Genomic DNA, 24,381 nt, shown 5'->3' with positions numbered 1-24,381 from the left:
TGGCAGCAGGGATGCACTCATGTTATAGAAGGACATGTCTCTCAATGGCAAACAAGTGCTCATTCATTCCCATGCTGGTGCACGGCTGTGTGACAAGCAGCAGGCCAAGATGGTGCAAAGCACCGCATAGCTTCATGAATCAAAAGCAGTTCTACCCTTTTCACCTCTCATTGTCCCTCTAAGCTGAAATACAAAAACTTCAGTTTGACAGAACCGCACAGAAATGCAAGGACACAAACACATTGGTCACAAACCAGAAAATATGCCTTCTGAATTAGAAGCAACCAAAGGCTGAATTCTCCAAGGCAACTTGTACAATCAAGCTCAGAGTAATTGATTTGGCCAAGGATAAAGCTGACAGGGCAGGGGAAAAGTTCAGATTTAAGCAAATAATTGGTAAACCACTGAACTGAGTACAACTGCAGAAGCGACTTCAGAACGTTACAAGACACATTTTGGTTTCATTTGCGTATCAACAGAATCCCCCTCCAAAGCTGTGCCACATCTGTGCAGCTCAGGTCAGCACAGCTTTCCACACCCACCACAGGCCAACAGCCATTTCTCTGGGAGGATCACTTGGTGCGCATACCCTATGGCTGTCAAGTTTGCTGCAGTAATAAAAAGAACTCTACTTCAATAAAGTAAGACCTATGCAGAAAGACTGAATTCACAGAAGGTCAGACAATACCAAAAAGAGATATGATAAAAGTATCATATCCAAATGTTCACAAGATTACCATGCATAATAGAGAACACACGCAGTGGATATGAAAATAAGATCTACCAAAGCACTAAAATCTAGGTAGTGTCAGAAGAACTTCTTATCAGTAAGGAGAATTAAAAACAAAGCAGCACTAGCACTAGTATAGGCACTATATCTCTACACTACAGTAAGTGGACTGGGCAATAAGCGCTGACTTCTGGCAAACCAACTTCTTTCACTCACTCAAATAGTTTATTTGCAGTTTTGGCACCTCCCAACACAGCTGCTTCTCCCCTACATTGCTGTGATTTTCAGTTTAATACACCATCATTTTGTCCAGCTACATTCCCTCAGAGCTAAGATTCTCCTGCTAGGAGCAGAAAAGAGACTTTCTGCTAGATTTTAACCTTCCACTTTCTGTAATGTGCAATGCACCACGGGGTGCATATTGCTACACTGTATAAAGTTTTAATTCAGAAGCAATCCCACAAACACCTTCTAGCCACTAGCTGGGTCATTTGGTAAGAAAAAACAGCTAGGAAAGAGTAAGAAAAACACTATATATGTCATAAAAAGACCATTTCAAGCAGTGGGGTGCTATTCGATGACAAAGCCTCGTCTTCCTTGCAATGTGCCTGTCTGTAGCAAAAGGGCTGGAGGCAGCTCTGCACCGGTTTCACCTCAGCAGGCAGCAGCAAGGCCACACAAACACATAGCTCCAGTCTGGCAGAGCACACAGGCACTTAGGACAGCAGGGAAGAACCACCACGTTTTCTCTCAGGGCCACCACAGTCGCTGCAAGATCTCTGTAAGGCATCCCAGCCAGGGTCACGTTAAAAGGCACTCTGTCCCCACGCCCTCAGCTCTGCCGTGGTGCGACAGCTCCTTACGTAAGGTGCTTCCCAAGCCAGACAGAAGCCCTTGAATGCACTAGTGTCCCCATCCAATCTCCCTCCCAGCAAAGACTTTAATGAGGGCTGTTTCCATGTAAGGTTAGGAGGAAAACAATTCTCTTTTTTATTGGTATAAACACAGAAATAATTGAGCAGAGTACAGAGGGGTGGGCAGGAGGAAAAGGAAATTCATGGGCTTTTTTCTCCTTTTCCAATACAGCTATGGGCCTTAGAAGCACAGGGGTAAATACTTAGTTTCAAGGGATAGACACTGTCTGAACAGGCTAAGTTCAGACGAAAAGAACAAAAACAACCACAAAATCTTCCAGCTCTTTTCCTTGACTTTACAGGGTTTATTTAGGTTTTGCCACTTCTGCCCCCAAATTAAAGAAAAACTACAGTGAAGCTGAAACTTCTTTCCCAATCCCCAATTTTTTCTTTCCTGAAACGTCTCACATTGAACTAGTCAAGCCAGGACAAAAAGCATTCTTGTAGGGAGTGTGGAGTTAATGATTTGCTAAATGAGGAATGATTCGATTTTCTTTCTTCACATCAAAGCTTGACACAGCTTTCATGTCTCACCAGCAGTACTAAAAACCCAACCTTACAACAACCAACAAACTCACAATGGTGCTCAACTGCTCTGAGGAAGCAATCAGAATTTCATCGTTTGTATTCTCCCTGTACAAGCATAGCTTCTCCCATTCTTGTGTTCACTCAGACAGAACCAGGCTTCTTCTCCCTGACACTGCTTTGTGAAAGGTTATACCTTTTAAGCCTTTATTGCTTATTTTGATTGTAGCAGTGTTTAGAAAACAGCTAAGAATGGGACTCTGTTGTACCAGGTACTATGCAAACACACAGCAAGATTATACAGATATGTAGGTGGTGTACAGGATCTATGTATTTGTGGAAAATGAGCAGTAAAAGCATATCACAAACAGATTTTCTGGCAACTCCAGGACCTCTTCTTGGTGAGGCAAAAACGCTGCTTTGCCTGAAGCTGTATGCACCTATTTTCATTTGGTGGGAACGGATGTAACAGAAAAGATTTCAGAGTTGGAAAATGCTGCTATTACTTAAAGACAGAGGAAGATCTCTGTCCCAATGAGTTTGCCATCTCATTCATCATTAAATATAAAAGGGGGAAAACAAACAAATAAACTTCTTCCTTTATATGGTGTAAATACACAGTTTCTCTAGACAGAGACTATTACTTTGTCTCAATTTCTGATTAAAGCACCAGATTTGTTTATTATTTTAAATTACTTCAGCAAAATCCTAGATGTGGCAGAGAGTCATAAACTTATGCCATGATTGTTTGTTTTAAAGTATCTCTCTTGTTTAAAACATAGATAAAATAAAATGCAGAATTCCACTAGCATTTGTAAGTAACGTTAAAAGACAAGTACCCCAGCATGTTTAACATCAGTTTGAAAATTGTTGTAAGGGATAGATCATAAGCATGATTTTGAATGAAAGACCTCCTTCCTATTTTAATATTCTTTATAAATCTCTCTGGAAATGAAAAGGACTATTCACTATCTCAAAAGGATTGATTGATTGCAGAATTCTGTTCCATTTCCCACTTATACCAGTTTTACACTCAAGACAGGTTTTAATACTGATTATATTATCCAAACATTTATCATATTATAAAACCCCATCGTATCCCCACAAAAAAAATCAAAACCAAACCCAGAAATCATTTTGGTGATTATTTTTTCCATGGTAAAATATGCGGGCAGTTAAATGCCTCCCTGACATCCGATCCCATCAGATCTCGGAAGCTCAGCAGGGTCAGCCCCAGATTAGTACTTGGATGGGAGACCTCCTGGGAAATGCCGGGTGCTGTAGGTTCTAGTCCTGAGGACTTCACTGGCACTGTCCAAGCTCGCTCGGCCGTGGCAGATGAACCTCAGGACTTAAACGGTGGGGCCAGTTCTGCGCACGCTGAGCCTCACCTAAAATCCACTGCGCAGGCTGGAAGGGCACACCCACGTGGGGACAGCCCTGCCCAAATCTTCGTTCGCGAAGTTTGGCCATACATACATACAAAATATGCAAGTACATAATAGCAATAACATGCTTTATTTTTTCACACAATTCTTCTAGCTGCGGAGCACTACATGAGGACACCTTCATCCTCACTTACTTCAGTGAAATTCCTACAGCATCCCTCGGGATGAAGTCCTTAAACACTGAGTTTACAAAGCATTTAAGCATCTGTATAACTTTAGGCACTTGGGCAATCCATCCTCACTTAGAGCACTTAAGCACTTACAGCAAATCATGTGCTTGGTGGCTTCACTGACTCAAGGCTTTAGTGTTTTTACAGGACGATCCATCTTCCATAGTGCGACTGAAATACAGACTCAACAGCTCCAGAAGTTACAGACCAAACTTGGCTTTACTTTTTTGCTTTTTTCCCAGACAGGGTGTGTGTACCTTAAACCTATTCGTGGAGTACATAAAAAGCCCATAAGGGATCAGATGTTGGCAGGTGTCAATAACTTGCTGTTAAATGAAACAAATGTATGTGTTTTCAGTGACAAGTAACCTTTGAAAACCAGCAGCAAATAGTACTCTTCAGAACGATGGCAGGACTGAGCATGGTGGATGCAGCAGCAGTTCACCACTAAGTACCTCATTCGGTGCAAACAGCAATGCCACTTTGCCTCTGCTATACTTCTCAGTTATAGAGTAGTCCTGGGTTTGCTCTAGTTGATGCTCTCTTGTCACCATGGCAACACATCTAAAACTACCAGCTACCGAATACTCACCTCTCTCCCTTCCCCTCCCTTCAGCCAAATTGGAAGAGATCAGGGGTTGTTTATATGGTGTTTATTTAGATGTCCCCTTACATGTACATCTCCATATGTTGAGTTCCTAGAGGTGCTCTAGACAGCAAGGCTCTGTATTTTGCCCTCTGCAGGTCCCAAGGTTAACGATCTGTATGATTTACTTCTGGCAATGAGTTCCACACAAAATTTGAGCTGTGTCCACTACTTAACAATTTTTACTGAAAACCCACTCGAGTCAGTGGCAGGTTTGCTGCTGATTTAGTTACTGCTGGCCCCATTCATCTAATTAAAAAAAAAAAAAGCTCTCAACTCCCAGGTATAAAGGTTTTCAATGTTTGGTATATTATTGGCTCCTTGCTACTTAGGTCTGGAAGTTTCAATACAGTCCTAAATGATAACTTCTTTTACCATTTTTACTACTATTTCTTCCCCTAGACGAGCAATGGCCAAATCTGTGTTTATCAACCTAGAAATGCTGCAGACAGGAGAGCCACAGTTTTTGCATACACAGAAGGAAAAGGACGCAACAGAGCATTGGCTGAGGAGAAAACTGAGCCACAAAGACATGCAGGCAGGCCCAAGCTGTCCTCAGAGAGCTCCAGAGGAACAGAAGACACTGAGCACATGGCTATAACATCAGTTAAGAGCTTGCTGTCAGATCAGACTCACCACCATCCATATTGTAAATCCCTGGCTGATGCTAAGAGGATGCTTCAACCCAAGATCTCTGGACAAAGGGATTAGTCATGTTCAGCATCTTAGCCCAGGCCCAGAGTATTAGTGTGATCTGGATGGTTTAGACATGGGAAAGGCAAAGCAAGCTACTGACAGCCCACCAGCAGATTGGAGAAGACTCCATCTAAGCACACTTCACATGCTGTGATCCAGATACAAAGCCAGTCTCTGTCCAGCCACATTGAGACCTGATGTGCTGGAGCCTGCCCCTTATTTCACATTGAAAAACCACCAGAGCTAAGGGAGGTGCAAGAACTACCATAAAAAGGCAAGAGTTTCTTAGACCACCATGATGAAACATCAACATCTGATATGAGACTGCAGCAGAGGGAATGAGAAGGCAAGGAGGAATTTGAGATGAGGTAAACTCACAGAGTGCGTATGTCCCAAAGGAAACACATAGCCAGGAAACTAAGGAGAGCACAAAGCAAGCTACTTTATAAAAAGCAAAAGTTGTCGTGCATTTCCGGAACAAAGCCACTGACTAGTTGAGTCCAGGGGACCTCTGGAGATTGTCTAGTCCAACCTTCTGATCACAAGCAGGGCTGCAAGTGTTTGTATCAACAACCCCTTTTCCAGAAGCAGGACATTTAAAATCACCCTTTGGTCCAGTTTAATTACAAATGCAATTAAAACCCCCACAGTCCTACATATTAATTGCCCAGGTCAGGGGATGTTAGTACTTTCCCACTTGAAAACATCAATTTTCACCTTCATTACAAATCACATCCCAACCCCTGGCACTACACAGCCTTTAGCTAAACTTTTATATCATCTTGAACTTGCTATCTGAAACATGACTTGGATGCATTCCTCAGGGGTACTGCTACACAGAAAACCATGAGCAAATGAGTCAGCATGCACCGAGTGTGAACTTGTGTTGCTCTAACTGCCTGTTCATTTATTTAGGTGTAAGCTGAGACAACCCCACTGCTGTCAACTGAATTATATCAAAGAAAGCAAGCACACACAGCCTTCTAAATGAGTGAGGCAGTATCAAGTTTTATAGCTTGCATAAAACACTACATGTTGTTAAAAGGCTCACAAACACATGGGTCTTTCATATGCTATTTATTAAACCATACTTGCTGTCCTACTATAAGAGCAACACAAAAAGGGGATATAAGTCTTCCAATACAAATGCAAACATACCTATTCTCCAAGGTACTGCTAAAGCTTACACTAATACCCCACCCCCATTAAAGGGACCAGGAGAAAAAGAAACTGCAAGAAAAAGAGATGCCTTGGTGCCATGAAGGGTAGAAATGAAAGATAGGACTCGGTATTACTAAACTGGAAGGGCAGCTGTCTAAAGCAGATAAAACAACCCATTTGGGTAAGACCATGTGGCATCACTTCCATAACGGTATCCTACTTTTGAAAGGCGCTTTGGAGAATGCAATCACTCGAGGCCCTTGCTGTTTCTTCATTAGCTGAACCAACATTAGGACAGCCCTGGAAGTCATGGCACAAAATGGCTTCCTTCCTTTACAGAAGGGCAAAACCTCTTTACCTCCTCTGATAATTCTCAAGCTCCTAAAGAGTCTGCCTTGACTGCCTGGTCCCTTACCTGCATCCTGACACATCTCTTGGATTGATCCCATATGCATCACCTAGAATGGGGAGGGGGGCAGGATTTGATAGCTCAGATCAGTCTAAAGTCAAACAAGGAATCAGAGTGTTTCCAGAGATGGGGATAATGGTGAACAGTTAAGTTTTGCAAGGGAAAACAAAGTTGCACAGACAAACTTGCACACATCTCAATCCTGTTCCACCTGAAGTTTTTCAGGTGTTTCACTGCAATTGGGAAGAAATTGTCTTTTTCATCTGGTGTATTGCTAAACAGTTGTGAAGTCCCTTTTCTGGCAGTACATAAACACACTTTAGAGACGCGTAATATGAGTTACATGAGAGAGATTTTTTAAAAAACAAGTGGCATACTTCCTATGCTCTCAAGGTATGGTATGGATGATATCTGGGATGTAGGCAGTGCCAGGTTGAAGTGATCAGTGCTTCCTGCAAGCTCATCTCTTACCCTCAGATGTAGTGGACTCCAGACAGTGTAACAATCTCCATTTTAAATAGGTTTTTTTGCACATTTTGTTCCATTCCCTCATGGAGAGGCTGATGTTCTTAAGACAGGAGCTGAGTTCACTAACATCCCTTCTGCACAACCAGAAACCCAGAGCAGGTGTTTAAGCAAACAGTAACATTCATATCTAAGGGGACATGCCATGGACTACAAAAAAGGTCTTATGTAGGAGTATTTATGAGCTTGAAAATTAAGACTCTTCTTGATTATTTTTCTGGAGGGAGGAAACCTATGATTTTCTGAAGTGATGGAAAATAGCAGCATGCCAAGACAACTGTATTTACTGTATTATTTAATGTCCACGTTCCGCAGTTTGCCACTTGAAAAATAAATGCCTTTCAACACTCTACCTGTAGCACTTTGAATGCCATTTATTCAAGATTTTCCAGTCATCCATGATTATTAAATGCAAAATGAAAACAGAATAAAAATACAGCAGAAACATACACCTTTTGAGATCAAAAATAACAAAAAGCTCCTCCTGTTCTGTAAGATATTTTCCACTCATGCTAATGCATTTGTTGCGAAAATCAAGTGAATGAGGCCCTCCAGCCCAAAGGTAATTTACAAAACGTTAATGGAAGAAAAAAAAGGAGAAGAAAAAAGAGAGGAGGGGGTTAGAGCAGAAATGTTATCTTGCTATACTATCAGTTCTCTATCAAATAGCTTCTATCAGTGTGGATGATTCACTGCCAGCCTACCCACAGCAGAATTTGATCAAAGTGATGCTGCAGTTCTCAGGAATCACATGCAATAAAGAGATGGTTTTCAGGAATGAAATGCCAGCCTCAAGTCCAGTGGTACTGGTGTGAAGGTTGCAGCTGTGCCAGTGAAGACCAGAAATGCTCCCCCCGTCATGATCCAAAGCAATGGTGGCAGCTTGTCAAGAGCACAGAAGTCACACCTCCTCTCAAATCTGCCACCCTGTTGATTTGTTGCCACTATAGCACAAAAAATTTGCCAACATCTTATGTTTAAAAGGGCAATTTCAGTACATGCTTTTCTGAATATAATTTATATCTTCAAAACACATGGAAGTATTTGTTCACTGAAAACTAACAGTGTCACAGTCGCTTCAAGGACCAATACCCACAAACCATGGGAAAAACCTGAAGGCAATTTGACAAGTGCTTCCCGTTTCCAAGATCAGAGGACTAGATGTGCTCATCCTAGAGCAGTTGGGTTAATAAACACTGAAAACATAGTCAACAACAATTCAACACACTAATGTAATGCGACAAAAATGCAACTGTTGCTACATCTGACTTGTACAAACCGCGCTTCGGATTCCAGATTTCTCTGCATCTTTTGTCAACTGTTACTATCTTAGTAAGATAGGATATCTTAGGAAGATATATTTATCTTCCTGATTACCTTACTGTGGGCACTAACCAGGACATCTGTTTGCATGCACCAACACATATATTCACTCTCTCTTCGTAAACCCGTTCTTTATCCCGTGCATAAGGTGCATTTTTCTGGCATGTTGCTTGTAGAACATGCCTCTTTCCTGATCCAGTCCAAATGATGAGATTTGCAAAGTTGAGGGAGCAAAAGTGCTCCAAAACTGACAGTATCATCTGTGAAACAATAACTGACACACAACTTCCTTGCCTTCCTCCTTTGGCACTTCTAGGAATCTGGTTATCAGACTGTCTTTTGAACCCAATTTCTAACATCATAAACTTGCACCTCCAACTCATTCTCTTGTATGATGTTAACTGGTTTTTTGACAGGTTCCCAGATTCCTAAAGTCTTGGGGGAAAGTTCAAACAAACTGAGATTGGTATTAAATACACACATGCCTTCCAGCATGACTTATCTCTAACTGTAGCCAAGATTTCCACTTACTTTAATGGAAAGTGACTGTTCTAAACAATTCCCTTCTCACACCTCTACCCTCTTGTGCTTGTACTTGGATCTCATTTCTTTTCCTCACTCTGCCCAGACATTCAGATCTCCTTCACAGACACCAGGCTTTATACTGCTGGACTCCCCTCACACCCTCAGTGTAAGACTCCTCAGCTTTTATTCCTGAGCCAGGTCAATTATCAGGCCTGCTACTACAACCACTTACATGCTCATAGATCCTTATGGGACATCAGTCTAAGTGTTTGTAGAGTCAGGAATAAAACCCTTTTGATTACAGTAATGTAGAATTACTTGGACCTGGCTTTAATTCGGCAAGGGTTCACTCTTTTCTGCTCCCACCCACTGATACTGACTTTATGATGTGTCTCAAAAGCTTTAACTCAAGGTGATCAGAATACAGACGACCTTCAAAGCTTTGATGGTTCCTTTTAAAACTGTAGCCTGTCTGCATTTAAGAATCATTATAATAACAAAAAGGAGGGCAGTGTGTGTGTGTGGTTTTGGTGGGTTTTTTGTTTGTTTGTTACTTGTTTTTTTCTTTAAAAAAAGAAGTAAAAATAGAACTGGCTGGAAACCAGAGACCACAAGAGCTTGCTTACAGGAAATTGCCCTCATCAGTTACTAGATGGGAATTTTTTCCCATGTATTACAAGGATCATGCAGAGATAGGATGGTTTTACACACACTCAAAAAAGCGCACAATCACAGGATAACCCAGCTTGCAATCTTGTATGGTTGGGGAGAAAGGGAACAGAGAGACTGTTCCTTTTCAGTCCATCCCAGCAAAGCAGAACAAATCCCAAAAAATGCTTTCTCTACCCCATTAGCAAGTTTCAGTTACTGAGTTTTAAAATAAAAACACCAAAATGTTTCAGTCAACATAAAGCACTGAAACAAAGTCAACAAAACAGTAACAGAAATACCATGAAAGAGAGGTTTAGGGCCCCTGACTTCAGTGGCCTTACTCATATGAAGGAGCATTATTCATAGCAATAACATCTAACCCATTCAGGTCTTCACATGCTGTTTTCTTGCAGATGTATTACACCTATTTTCTCTGTGCCACTCTAATTGAGCTTAATAGCGAATTACTTAACCAGGTCTACAGCTACAGGCAAAGCTTGCCTTTTAATATGAAAATGCCACATTTCCTAACCTGCCAACGCAAGTGGTTTTGTCACAGAATGAGCAAATGTTTGCACAAATGTGGCTGCTGTTGCATGACAGGGTCTAAGCCATGAATGAGTAAATAGCTAAATCTCTTCCCAAACAGCTTTCATGATGTGGAATCACAATCACAATTTGGCTCTATCTTCTGGCTAGGACTTCAAGCAGCTTTTACTAACTACTCCTCAGTGCTCTGCAGGCAATCAACCATCAGCTTCTCTCAAAAAAATGTCAAACTATTCACTGACAATTAGGGGTTTTTTATGAAACCACTTCTACTAACAGAAATGCTACTAACGCACATGTAAGGACAGCAGGTTTGCTCCACAGGTCTGTGGCTTCACTGTGTTATCATTAGCCCTATTTTTATATTGCTTGAGATCATCCAGGGAGTCAACAGCAGAGCTGGGCTTGGAGCACAGCCCACCTAAAACCCACCCTCCCTTTCTAGTGGCCACGGGACCAATATGCACAGAGCGATTACACCGTGCTCTGACTCACACCGTTCAAAGCCAGTCACAGTGACAGATATGCACATAGATGCACAGCAAACTTTGGATCAATCCTGATACCACACTAAGGACCTGCAGCGGTGCTACACTACAGAAATTAGCTGGGTTGCAGCCATGGATATGAAGGCCAAAATCTAGATCATAAGAAAGGGACTAGTCTGGGGAAGAAGTTACATGAAACTGAAAATTGAAACATCTAACACATAAAGCATCTGGTCTAGGAAGTCTGGGTAAGTTGTCAGATTCCCACCTGAATGCACAGGTCAGATGTTATTTCACAGTACTCACTCCCAGAATAATGTAATGGTCAAAAATAACAGTAATTAGGTTTTAAAGCCACAGTTATGCCATTTTGGACCCTTCATAATACAATCATGCTTCAACTGCTCCTATATTACTGAACAAGTATCTTGTTCCATCTGTATTTTAAAAGAGAAACATTTCAAAGAAGTATCCCCCACAACATGTAGAACTGTGTTCTTCCCTCGTACTTGTCATGAAACTGATATTGAAAGCTCAGGAAAAATACTCCAGACATTATCATGTTTGACAATGGAAATTCATCGGGGCTCTTCCCAGGCCCTCACAAAGCTCATGACTGCTAGACTCCCCCTCAGTTGGTGAGACAAGCTTTCTTTACTCTTATACATAGCTACAGAGACAGTACAAAGTACTGCAAAGAGCCCTGAAGTTTTTCACAACTTTTTATGCACAAGCCACACTTTACTAACTTTATTACAGCAAATTTCCCATGAATTCAAAGTACATAAGGAATAGCCAGTCATTGTGAGCCCCATTCTCCTTGTCAAGGACAACACCAGAATACATCAACTCCAGAATCACATCTCCATGGGGCTCTGGGACTGCCACTGTCCTGTCCTACAGCATGGCTCATTTACCTGGCTCTGAGCACTGACCTTATGGCTGGTTTTATTTCCTATCTGCTGCACTCCCTGCAGCTTTACACTATCCCCAGTGTAACCTCATCATGGTAAATAGTCACAGCCTCTGCACTCAGGCAAGATTTTCATCGGCACTGCTTGATTTGGTATAATTTTAGTAGATTTTGATATTCTTGCCTGAATAAACTATTCCCATATCTCTGCACGACTTTTAAATTCTTATCTCTATGAAATGTCTTTTCCACCCCACCTCCTTCAGTGCCTAGAAAGCCTACAGACACCTCAGCAGCTAACCTGTTACAGATCACAACATACCTGCTATTTACCAATTTGTTTCAAACCAGAACATCATAAAAATTTCTGCTTTGCTCCAAGGAGCAGAACAGAGGTCATGCCTTCTACTGTTTTCCCACTGATAATCCAAGCAATCTTTCCTGTTCAATTGACAATCAGCACTCAGAAATCCTGCAGTTTAAAAGCATAACCTAGCACAACACAGCACAACAAACTCTCCAAGATCAAGAGGAGACACACAATCACAGGGGCTCTGTGGAGGCACAGTGCCCCAGAAAACACACAAGCTCATCTCTGCAACACAGGATAATCACAGGGGAAAGTGTTGCACCGTCTCCCAGCAACTCACCACTATACCCGGATCCACAGGTGGAGAAGAGGCTCTGCAGCATAATCAAGGGGAGATCAAAAAAACATCTCCAGAGGAGTGCAAGATTTAAACAGAAGAACCAAAGAGTTTTAAATCAAAGTGGTGAATTTGACAACTCCCATGTAAAGAGTCTGTTGGAATTTCATATGTTCTTAGATCTAAAAGGTAAAGCAGTATTCTGAACCTGCCTCTGTAATTAGTGTCTTGTAGCCTTAAGAACTAATTAATGAGATAAGAAACGGCTGCTGCTGACCTTCTCAGCAGATGTGCATGGTCAACCAATTATGAGAGGCTTTGTAATGTAAACAGCATTATTAGCCAATAATCAGTGCCAAAGTGTCATCACCCACGGAAGGTTACAGTCTTAAAGATGTATGTAAGTGTGTGTGCGTATGAGTAAAGTGGCCTGTTGCTGCTAACTCCTGTGGAGTCGTCTCTCAGGTCCAAAAACCTGTCAGCCTGTTACAAGAGTCCACTGGCATATGTACTGAGACATGCAGAGTTCACATAACCAGGCAGAATATTTGCAGAGGAAATCAATCAGCTGAAGAAAATAGCCTTTCTAAAAATGCAAGCACTGACATTTTACAGACTGCTTCTCAGGATTTCACAGTTAAAATATTTTGTTCAATCTGCCTGGAGAACAGATCCCAGAGCAAAGCAATCAGATCAGGTCCCATTAGCCCAGCACCACCTTTGCTTATACCCTGCTCCAAGGAGTCTATTTTAAGACTCATAAGGTAGACAACAGACTCCTGAGATGTGCTGGCCATGTGAAGGTTGGTATGAAAAATACACTGTGGCCTAACAATCTCCTGAGAATCCCTTCATTATGTCTGCACTTGCAAATGCACAACTCAGACTTTCATCCTGTTTCCCCATATCTTCTGCTTCCACCCATGCTACAACTGCACTTATACCTGAATCCTGACTTCCAACTGTTGTATAAAGCTACTTGGGAAGCTAATACTGCTTCCAAATCAAGCAGACACAGTTTAACAGAGGCAGGGCAGTGGTTATTCTGCACCATTACAGAAAAGAATGTACTGATCCCTTCTTAACCTTACACTAAGGGATCAGCTGCACTGAGACCCAGCTGCAGGGCTGGGTCACTTTGCCCTCTGGTAGAAGGTTCTGCAAAATATCGTCCCCTGAACTGGCTTTGAAGGGCCCTGTGCAAAGGGAAAACACAGGATTTGCAGACAGGCCAGCAATATTTCCACATCTGTAAGGCTAAGCTTAGGCTTTCCTGCTCAAAGATTCTAAACTGATGTTTAAAACTAAAAAATATTCAATTGCTTTTTTTAAATTTCTGGACTAGCTTTCAGTCACTTCACTTAATCTGAATGTCCTTCCCTTTTTTTTTTGTTCTCCACTTGCACAAGCAAGTTTTACCCACAAAGTCATGCACTTTAAAAATGCCCTGAAACCACAAATCACAGTTGCCATGCCCAGACACATGATTCATAACCACAATAAAGTTGTCTGAGGTTAGCCTACTCTCTTCTGCATTGACACTAATTCTACACATTAAAAACTACATGCAGATTGCTTCTCCTGCAAATACACTCTGTAATGTTCAAGAGACCTGAGTAACCTTCAGGCTCACCTTCATTACTCACCTGCACAAAGAAATTAGTTTGAAAAAGACTGCATCAACTACATCAGCAGCCAGTGTCTGTGAATAAATACTGCTCCCATAGAGGAGTGCTTGCTTCTTCAGAATTCATCTTCTCAACAGGGAATACAGGACATGGACTTTTTTATCATCTTAATGAACAGAGGGTTTTGCTTCAGTGCAGTGGCCAAGAAAATGCAGAGCTGCTTCATCTGAGACACAACAGAACACACTTTCTTTACCTTTTTTCTTTCAAAGTTCAAGATGCTTTAAGACATTGCTGCTCCCTTTATTCATCTCCAGCATGTAACACCTGAAACCAGCACTATTCCTCATACATGAAGACTTGCTCTTATAAAATATGGGGCTGAACACGGTGCCTCTCTCTGCTGAAGAGCCTTTAAAACAATTTTGCACAATTGTGGTTACCCCAAAAAACACAGTGAAAGAAGTAATATTTTCCCACAGGCACAAATATGCTACAGGATTTCTCTGAACTGCAAATTATTCTATGTCAGTGATTATCAGTGCTGTAAGAACACACCAAAACCTTCAAAATCAGCTCTAGATTCTGTTCTGAAATATCCTTCTTCATGCAAAAGGTGCTCTCTCCTGTACTGCACTTGTGAAAACAGAATAACTTTTGTCTATTCACTGAGAAATCAGAAAACCATTTAAAAAAAGGGAGGGAATTGGCCACAACAGGCACTAACAAATAAGCTCTTATGCTACAGTACCTTTGTGAGACTTGCTTCTTCCATCCCACACAGTACAGATGAACACTGAAAGCAATTTTACATCTTGTTCTGTCAGCACATGAGACACCTAATAAATCCCATGATGTAGAAAACACCCAGAAGGCTTTTTTCTATTTCTTTTGCTTGTATAATTACAGGCCATACTTACCACACTCATGCTGCTTCCCACCTTACCCTTAAAGAACTAATAGGCAAACAATGTGAAAAAATGCAAAAGCTACCAGGGGAAAACCTAATTGCCACGTTTTGTGTAAATATAGGACATCTCTCAGGTGTCTGCCTTGTACAGGACCTGGTGCTATTCTTTCTAGAATTGCTTGATTTAACTAATTCATTGTCTTAAATGGTTTAATTGCATAAGACTGTGAGACACCTGACAGCAGACAAAAAGGAGCCACAGCAGCAGGTGGAACACAGGCAGTGGTGCTGATTATCACCAGCAGAGATGCTGATCCCAAGGAATACTGCTCTTGGCCTCCAACTGTTTTCTCTACATTGGTACCTCCCCTTCTCTGCCATGCACAAAAGGCACTTTCTTTCCATCCCCAGAAAGGGCCTGCCATGGGATGGCAGACTGACCCTTCTGCTGCCCAAATAGGCATCAACAGCACTCCAGGCTGCCTGTGAAGACAAAACAAAGTTGCCAGATCCTGCTGGCAAAGTTTTTAATGGGATTGGGAAGGCCATACTTGACCCAGGGGATTCATTAATGACATGGCAAGCAAGCAGAAATCATGGAGTCATGCTGCTGTGTGGTATCTTTGCAAACCTTAGCACTGAACCAAAGCTGAGATTCCTCAAAGCTGGGCCCTTGCACTGCTACTATATGTATTGTTTTAAATTTGGTAGGCATTACCCTCACAGACAATTTGACTGGCCTGACCAAAGGGAAAGCAAACCTTCCATCATATGCTCACTATTACTGCCAGACTCCGAGACCAGCAGCAATGAGAAGAGCATGAAGGTTTTCCTTATTGCTATGCTACAGATGTTGCTTCGTATCTTCATAGTGCATTTCTGCGGTTCAAGAGCCTGGTTTTTGCTGGCTGTTAAAGATGTATGTGGACTTAAGTCTGTTGAAATCAATGGGCCTATAACAGGGATAAAAAAGCATCTGGTCATGATGCTTCCTGCTTGCTTGCATAAACACAACAGGCACAATTGCATTCTGGCATGAAGAGCTTGAGCACAGCAATCTTTAGTTTCAGCTCTTGTTTATTATGAAAATGAATAATTGTCAATACAAAACACTGGCAGAATCAGTCAGAATTGTACTTAAAAGTCCAAGCTTTCTAACTCTCTAGATCTTCTCTATGTCTAAGCTCAACAGGTGGAATGAGCAGCCTCAGTGCAACAGCTCAGCCAAGAGCACATCAATCAGTTGAACTCTTGCCTATGATTCTCTGCCACAGCCAAGTCTCTAAGATTGCACTTAAAAACTGAGGATTGAGGTTTTCACATTTTTAGCCAAAAATTCCACATAATTCCCCTTGACTCTTATTCAGAAAAAGGGCCTTGGAAAGCCACAGCTCAAAGCAACCACCACCAAAGCATCCAAGTGTCAGAAAAGTGCATTTATATCAATGTCTGGCAATGCAGAGATCTGTGTTTTGCAGCACTTGGATTACAAACCTATGTGATGAAGGCACTCCTGTGCCACGAGTGGTTAGATAAGGACAACAGCAACATGGACCTCTAAAAAAAGAGTATTTTCCTCTTTTTTAGTCATAATCAAATTGTTATCAGGTCCCATTCATGCCAGCTCTCTCAACTCCTATGCTGACATTTCCCGTACTGAATCAAACTACATTCCCTTGAAGCACAGAGATGACAGGATTTCACAGAATCACAGAATATGCTGAGTTGGAACAGACCCACAAGGGTCATCAAATCCAGCTCTTAGCCCTGCATAGGGCCATCCCCAAGAGACACCCCATGCCCTAGAGTATCATCCAAATGCTTCTTCAACTCAGACAGGCTTGGTGCTGTGACCACTGCCCTGGAGAGTCTGTTTCAGTGCCCAACCACCCTCTGGGGGAAAAAACTCTTTCCAATATCCAACCTAAATTTCCCCTGACACAACTACAGGTCACTTCCTTGGGTCCTGTCACTGGTCACCAAAGACAAGAGATCAGTGCCTGCCCCTCCACTTCCTCTCACAAGGAAGTTGTAGACTGCTATGAGGTCTCCCCTCAGTCTCCTCTTCTCCAGGCTGAACAGACCAAGTGCCCTCAGCTTCCCCTCAAGGCCCTTCAGCATCTCTGTTGCCCTCCTTTGGACACTCTCTAACACCTTAATATCTTTCTTCTATTGTGATGCCCAAAACTACACACAATTTTCAAGGTGAGGCTGCACCAGTGCAGAGCAGAGTGGGACAGTCCCTTCCCTCAGCCGACTGGTGATGCTGTGCCTGATGTCCCCCAGGACAGGGTTGGCCCTCCTGGCTGCCAGGGCACTGCAGACTCATAGTCAATTTGCCATCAGCCAGAACCCCCAGGTCCCTTTCCATGGCACTGCTTTTCAATATCTCATTCCCCAATCTGTCTGTACATCCAGGGTTGCCCCACCCCAGGTGCAGAATCCGGCACTTTCTCTTGCTGAACTTCCTGTGGTTGGGGATTGCCCAGCCCCCTGATTTGTCAAGGTCTTTCTGCAGGGCCTTCCTGTCTCCAAAGGAGTCAACCGCTCCTTCCAGTTTTGTGTCATCTGCAAACTTGCTCAGTATCTATTCCAGTCTGGTGTCCAAGTCACTGATGAAGATGTTGAAGAGGCTGCTCCCAGCACTGCTCTGCTCCTCACCCCACTGGCTGCTGAAGGCTTCTGGGCTGCTTGGGTGCTGCTGGACTCAGGAACCCTCATGTACAGATAGCTCTCACCCCCTGGACCTCCCCTGACTCACCGCTGCTCATGCCTCAGTGACCAAGGCTTTGTGTAGGTCTCACACCAGTCTTAACAGCCTAGGAATTATAAACCCAACGACTTGATAAAGTTATTTCAGCTACACACAAATACCCAGAGGAGATGTAACAGAAGATGTATGATTTTTGTGTTTTTAAAAGTGTTAAGTGTTTCCTTCATACAGTAAAATAACCAATGATTATAACAGTAAAAAGGAAAATCAGTTCCAAGAAAAACCAGTGAGGTTTCATACGAAAGTTTTAAAATTAATAACTCCTGCCTTTATACATTGTTCAGACAAATGAACTAAATTCTACAGTCCACCTTTCAAAGCCTGAAAATCAAGAATTTGGTGAATAGCTTTCATTAATCCTATATGCTGCCAAGGTGAGAAGTAACCCTAAAGGAGATAATGTAATGCATTTAGATAATGAGGCATATTTATGCCTGCAGCCCTTAAGAGCTGGAAGAAAAATAACCAATTCTTCCTATGACTCTAATCTGTTTTCCCTCAAGATGTCATCCCTTTCCTCTTACAGACCTGTCCACGTGAAAAATCTGACATTCCCTTTAGGCAGAGACACTTCATACTGCTCTATCAGATCAAATAGCTGTAATGCTGGTTCTGTTGTTACTGGTACCAGTGGGAAGACAGCTAAGAGTGACTTTATGGGAGAAAGGAAAGACTTTTGACCTATCACCTGTTAAGTGGGAATGCATCCAGAAACCTGCAAGGACATAAAAAATGGAGATTAAAGTCTACAAGCAGGATATTAGTTGTGACTGTAAGTAACAGACAAGCTTCTAATTCTGAGTGCCACATACTGAAATGCTTTCTCCTCACCAATAACAAAAGATATTCAAGATGTAAAGGCATTATAGCCACTATTTTCAAAGGCTGTAAAGGAAGCAAACCTTATAGACAGAGATAATACCTCCTACATCTGGGGGGACAGAGAACAAAAACCCACACCAAGGCAAGCTTTCAGGAATAAAATCTTTTATCCAGGTCTTCATCCCTCACCTGCAAACATGCCTATTTTTCCTGCTGTATCACATAATCTTATAAAAGTTATTCTTTCTCTCTGAAGAGAATTGTCTTGCTTAATTTAAACTCTTCAGGTTAGAATTAAAGGGCATAACATCTCTTCTTTAATACCATCTCAGAAGATGCCACTGCTGCACATCACAAAGAAAAGGTCTGGCTCCCACTCCCACTGAAGTCAAGAACAAAACTCCTACTCATCGCTGTGGAGAAGGTTCTAATCAAAATTGTTACTATCCTATTGCCTTCCAGCCTCCTTGTATGGTATGCAGGAGGTGATAAGGAATGTGTTTTTATCCCACTGTATTACTAAAATACTGTTACAAATAAAAAAAGAGCATTTTAAGGACCTACTGGATGGTATAGCAACTTCTTGCAGATACATGAATGGCATCTCAGAATGTTTGAAGACAGAGCACTAAGCAGAAGCAGACACTTGCAGTTCTACAATATGCTGTTTCCTTTTTAAAAAACAAGTTGTGTACCACCTGTTCCTTCCATTTGTCTTTTTCCCTCCCCTCCTAAAGACACTGCTGGCAATGGAATTAGTCATTAGAAAACATCCCACAAACACTTACCTGATTAACTGACTAGCACTCAGGAGTTGCTGGTGTCGGTAAGAACAGTTTCCTCAGATACTCCTTCATCAAATACTCTGCTGGCCCTGCCTCTGGGTTTCACATCTGGTGTTTGGTAGAACATTAACTCAGGCATTTGGTCAGAAAACCACAGCTTTTTTAACTCTGCATCTTTATACATTATCTGTAATCTCAAAGAATGAAAAATAAAGTGGTCCTTGAAAGAGCACCTATTTCTGTATGTTCATAATCTCAGGCTTCGACTTATTTGAGCAAGTGGGGGTTTGGACATGTAGTACAAATGCTCAGAGGCACCTAAGAGACAATTAAACCAACAACCAATTTTACTGATGTGCAATTCTGACATACTTTGCTGACTTCACAGAGCCATGTCAATGAGAAATCTGGTCCATTAGTCTCAATGGTGCCAACTGGTTTGCCTGCACCACTGGAGAAGATACTACAGCCACAAGATAATCCACCACATACCGCTTTATTTACTCCCTTACAGGCACAGGACTTAGGGCAGATGGGCTTCACTGGTTCCCATCCTATCCACAGGGAAGGAAGAAGTCATGCCAGCACCCTTCCTACTTTTCCATGTACAAACTAAGGGAGCACCACACAGGCCTGAAGGTGCACTGTCAGTCCACAAGCCAGGGCTGATTCATGTCAGTGTTTGATGGCCTCCATCTTAAAGTGCTGGATGCAGCCCAAGACATGTATTTTTCTAACTCTTCAGCACAATGGCCAGACCACAACCCTTCCACTGCCCAGGGCTCCCAGCATTGCCCACTGAGAGTGCAAGGCAGCATGCTGCACATCCCAAGAAAACACCTGCTGGGGACAAATACCCCAGGTGGACTCTAGACGGAGAAACTCTCCCTCTCACTGCCCCACACACTGGAGGGCTCCTCCTTACAAGAGCAGCACTTAGAACAATACAAGGAGGATTTCCAATCAACGGTAATGTTAGTGGGTTTTTTGGGGTAACCTTAAGTTGCCTATGACTTCGACATGAACAGCCAAAGCTTAGTCTAAACAGCTTCTGCTTCACATGACTTGCTCTCTTTATGGTATTTAAAAGCCCTGAGCATCAAACCAAAGGAAGCTGGATGTGATGTCAGTGCCTTCAAACTACTTATTACTTTAGCACAAAGAGAAGAATATCATACAGAAAACCTGTTACAGAGAAATGAGTGGGCCTAAGGGTAACATCCCTGTTGTTTGGCCATTTGGACAGTTCTCACTGCCCCATACCACACACGGTACTGCTCTCCTCAGGAACCTCTGCTGCAGGAGCTCTTTGCACTGCTGAATCCCCTTATACTTTCTGTTCCTAGCAGCGGAGGAAGAGAGAATGGTAATGGTGTGTATCTGTGAGCAGCTCTGCAAAACAATTTGAGGTGCATAATCTTACACTGGGAACTAGAGAACCAATAAACCCTGGTGGAACAACACTTGGATTTCTCCAAGAGATCAGGTTCCTTATTACAATTGCTTATTTGCTCGGCTTCAGCAGAGCACTTTTATATGACAACAGCCCAAAAGAGCAGCAATTTTAAAGACAGAAGCACAAAAGCCTACACTGTGTAAGTAGTAATCACAGTTCTTGTATCTTCTAACAATATAAATGAAAATGCTCAGCTAGTTTTGTCTGTTTACAGGGCTTCTAAGAACACCAGCTCACTCAGTCCTTTATTTGACAGAGAACAGTGGTGTGCAAAAACCAAAAGCTTTTTCTAGATTCAGTGGAAAGAGAGAGGTTCTTCAGAAAATGGCTCAACCACACACAACCTTCATAGCCTTCCTGAGACGCTCATCTACAGTCTCTGCTTCCTGCAGGAGGAGAACAGGGCACGGACACTGCATGTAAGCAGTAATGACACTCAAGGGCCTAACGTTGAGCAGGTCTTTGGGCTTTTGATAAATTTCTCTCCATTATTTTGATCATACCACATGGAAATTCACAGTGAATTAGTACAGACTTGGGAATCATTACCTAAACTCATGTTATTCCAGTGAAATATTCTGATGAGATATAAAAACTATCTTTTTGTTGCCTTTTTTTCTCCAGATTTTCAGTAAAACACAGTAGTTGTACTTACATTTAATATTTTCTTTTGAGGATTTGGGCTGAATAGTCCCGCAAGTGTGAAAAATTAATATTTAGGTTCAACACATGCCTGAGCTTGCAGAGATGAACCTCAGACAAACAGTCTTGCTTTCATTCCTTTCTGTAAGATACGTAACTACTCTGTGATGAGAAAGAATGTGATTTAAGGCAGTTTAGAAAATGATGCAACAGAGTGTGACCAATAAACGAGCTAAGACCTTTTTTGTGTCATTACATGGATTGTGTACAAGGCTAAGAGAAGGTTATAAGGAACACTATCAAGACAAAAAGGAGAGCTGAACATGATCTGAATGTGCCCCTTAGATTCATGTGGAGAAGATGAAAAGGGAACAGGAGAGAAGAACAAGAACTATTAAAATTCAAAAAGTTGGAAATGTTTGTTCAGCCTTGGCCCAGAGCTGTTCCTGCAGCCTGTACTGTAAGTCTGATCAGCTTACTAAAATGAGATTTAGACAATCAATTATTTAATTGCAAGAAGATATTCTGCTCTCCATTTATGCAAGAACACAACTTCTACTGATAAATCGTGAGCAGCTCAAAGGCAGCTGAAAGTACCAATATTCTGGGTATTGAGAGAAGTGGATTACTACTTACTTTCAAGGGCAGACAGAAGCTCACCCACTCCTTTCAGCCTGCAGTTCACAGCCTGCACTGAATTTCCTGGTTACACGCATCACTGCAATGAGCTTTTGCTAAGAACAGACAGCACATTCAACATCTGCCACAAGACTATCTGAGCTCAGACTGGCACCAGTGAACAAAAACGCTAAATGAACTCTCCTCAATTTCCTTGTTGTGCCTTGCAAAGAGCATGCACAAAACAGCTTTGTCCACACTTTTAGGTCAGATCCTGAAATCACTCCTTCCCATTAAAGTTACTGGATATGGCCTCATTACAGCTTTGAAAGACATGTCTCTTCCTGACCACTTAACTTTTTTCCTAATGAATCATATTCAATGACATGCAGAGGCTGACAAGAAGCAGATAAAAGAAGCACCTTGTACTCACTGAAAACAAAGCTAGACCTATTCTCACTGGACATGGACTAATACTCTGGCAGCTTCCATTTAAGAATTATGACAACTGAAGTCTTGCTGATAAATTTTTACACCTCATCTGCTTCTCTCACTGCGCCTTCCACAAGCATACATGAAATACAGTTTACATGACTGTGGCAATTCTTTTTAATGTCTTGAGAAACACAAGCATTACACCTGCACTGCAGCCTGATACAGCTGCAACACAGCACTTGAGAGCTGGTGACAAACACTGAACTCTGAAATACTCAGCGTAGAGATTGCTGCTCCTCACTGAAATACTCACTCTCACTCCTGCTGCGGACATGTACTCCAGAAAGACTCAACTTCAGACAAAGGAAAAAAGAACTGTGACCTCCAAGAGAGAAATGAGAGGCTGCAGTAAAAGCAGCAATGTTGTGGCCAAAAGAAACTGTCCCAAGTACATTGATACAGGCAATCCATGTCCCAGTTTTTACTCCATTCTCTGCCTTAGAGAGAAGACAGATGACAACCAACTACAGGAAATAAAAAAAAAAAAAACAAACCCCAGAAAATTCTGACTTTATCGTGACTGTGCAGTGTCACCAGATAAAGTAAAAGTGTTATTTATCTGCTCTCTTTGCATTGTTTTTCACTTGAGTCATTCAAACAGCCAAATGCAATCTGCACCCATTACACAAACCCTTCTCTGAACAGATTATGCCAGGGTGCAAGTGGAAAATCAAGGGATCAGCATTTCTTTGCATCTGTGCTATGTCACAAATTTACATATTTCATAAACAACTTCAGTAAAACATTGCAACAAATGCTCAAACAAGGTGAGGATGTGGTGACTGACAGACAAGTAATCAGCACATGTTGCAGAGAACATTCTTGGCAACTGTGAAGCCTAAATTTGAAGTGTGAAAAGAAAAAAAATGCCACATCATAGATTCAACTTGCAGTGCTTGTACTCAGCAGCAGCTTTTGGAGAGCTCAGTTTGCAATGCCAATTGGATATTTCCTACAGAAAACAAGACACCTGTACAAAAACAATGGCATTTTGATTTTCACTCTGTGTCTTCCTTGTACAGCTCAGAAAAGGTACATATTCTCTTTGCTTAAAACACTATCAAAATACAAACCCCAAGTACAAGCAAACATAGGAGGAGTCCTGTCAAACTATTTGGGTTTGTTTGAACAAGCCCCAGAGATTCATTAGGCAATCCATCCAATTAAAGTCAAGATGCACAGCATGACTGATACAAGACCCACCTTGTGGTGTCGTCACGTTGTCAGTCACAGGATGTATTATTTCAGGTTTCCACAATCTGAAACAAAACAAAAAGCTGTGTTAGTGGCAGCTATTAAAGGGAAAAGGCTTTCATTTTATTAAATCAATTAAAGACTCACAGACTGCATTGTGATTAACAAAATGCTTTCCTTCTCTGTGTTTAGCAAGATGTGTGAAGTTACACCAAACTCTCAAGTGACTAAAATCTCTCCTGCCATCATATCTTACAGCCCTTATGCATCACACCATGTCTTACTGAAGAGCCTGGGCCTTCAGAATGGCTGTTCTCACATAAAGTGGGTATCCACAGAAAAACTGATTCCACTGACGCACTGACAGTTTCTCTTAAGATCAGAGTTTCACTGAAACAATTAAAACCTTTCCTTTACAAAAACAAGATGATCTGCAGGCAAAAGACCTTTCATGCATCTAGATTCACTGGGAATAATTTTGCCAAAAATTACAAAAGATGGTAACAGCAACAACCAAAAGTACAAGGATTCAGCAAACAATGTAGGTAATATGATTTAATTTACCACAAGATTCTGTTTCCAAGAATCCCACAGTTACACCGCACAGTAAAAAATGATGTGCTAAGAAGCTGCAGACCAGACTGATGGGACCTATAAACATAGAAGGAGTGTTACCTGAAAATCAGGGAATAGAGTATGATGTACCACAGAAAAGCTGCAAGAGGCAAGCAATACTGA

At 41.9% G+C, this 24,381-nt stretch overlaps 1 protein-coding gene across 41 annotated transcripts in view; it reads right to left on the bottom strand.

Moving 5' to 3' along the window:
- The window catches only part of MAP2 (microtubule associated protein 2), a 224,578-nt gene that overhangs the window by 160,662 nt on the left and 39,535 nt on the right, over positions 1 to 24,381 (bottom strand). For 39 of the 41 annotated variants that reach the window (XM_071562691.1, XM_071562707.1, XM_071562712.1 and 36 more), the window contains one exon: positions 23,653 to 23,708. The exons of 1 other annotated variant lie outside the window; for it this stretch is intronic. The gene's annotated coding sequence lies outside the window, so the exon portion shown is untranslated. Of the gene's footprint in view, positions 1 to 23,652; positions 23,713 to 24,381 lie in introns of those variants that run through there. One more of the 41 variants, XM_071562702.1, reaches the window with a different exon arrangement.

Source organism: Pithys albifrons, chromosome 8 (genome assembly GCF_047495875.1).
Source record: "Pithys albifrons albifrons isolate INPA30051 chromosome 8, PitAlb_v1, whole genome shotgun sequence".
NCBI lineage: Eukaryota > Metazoa > Chordata > Aves > Passeriformes > Thamnophilidae > Pithys > Pithys albifrons.
This window is presented reverse-complemented; position numbering and strand designations above follow the sequence as displayed.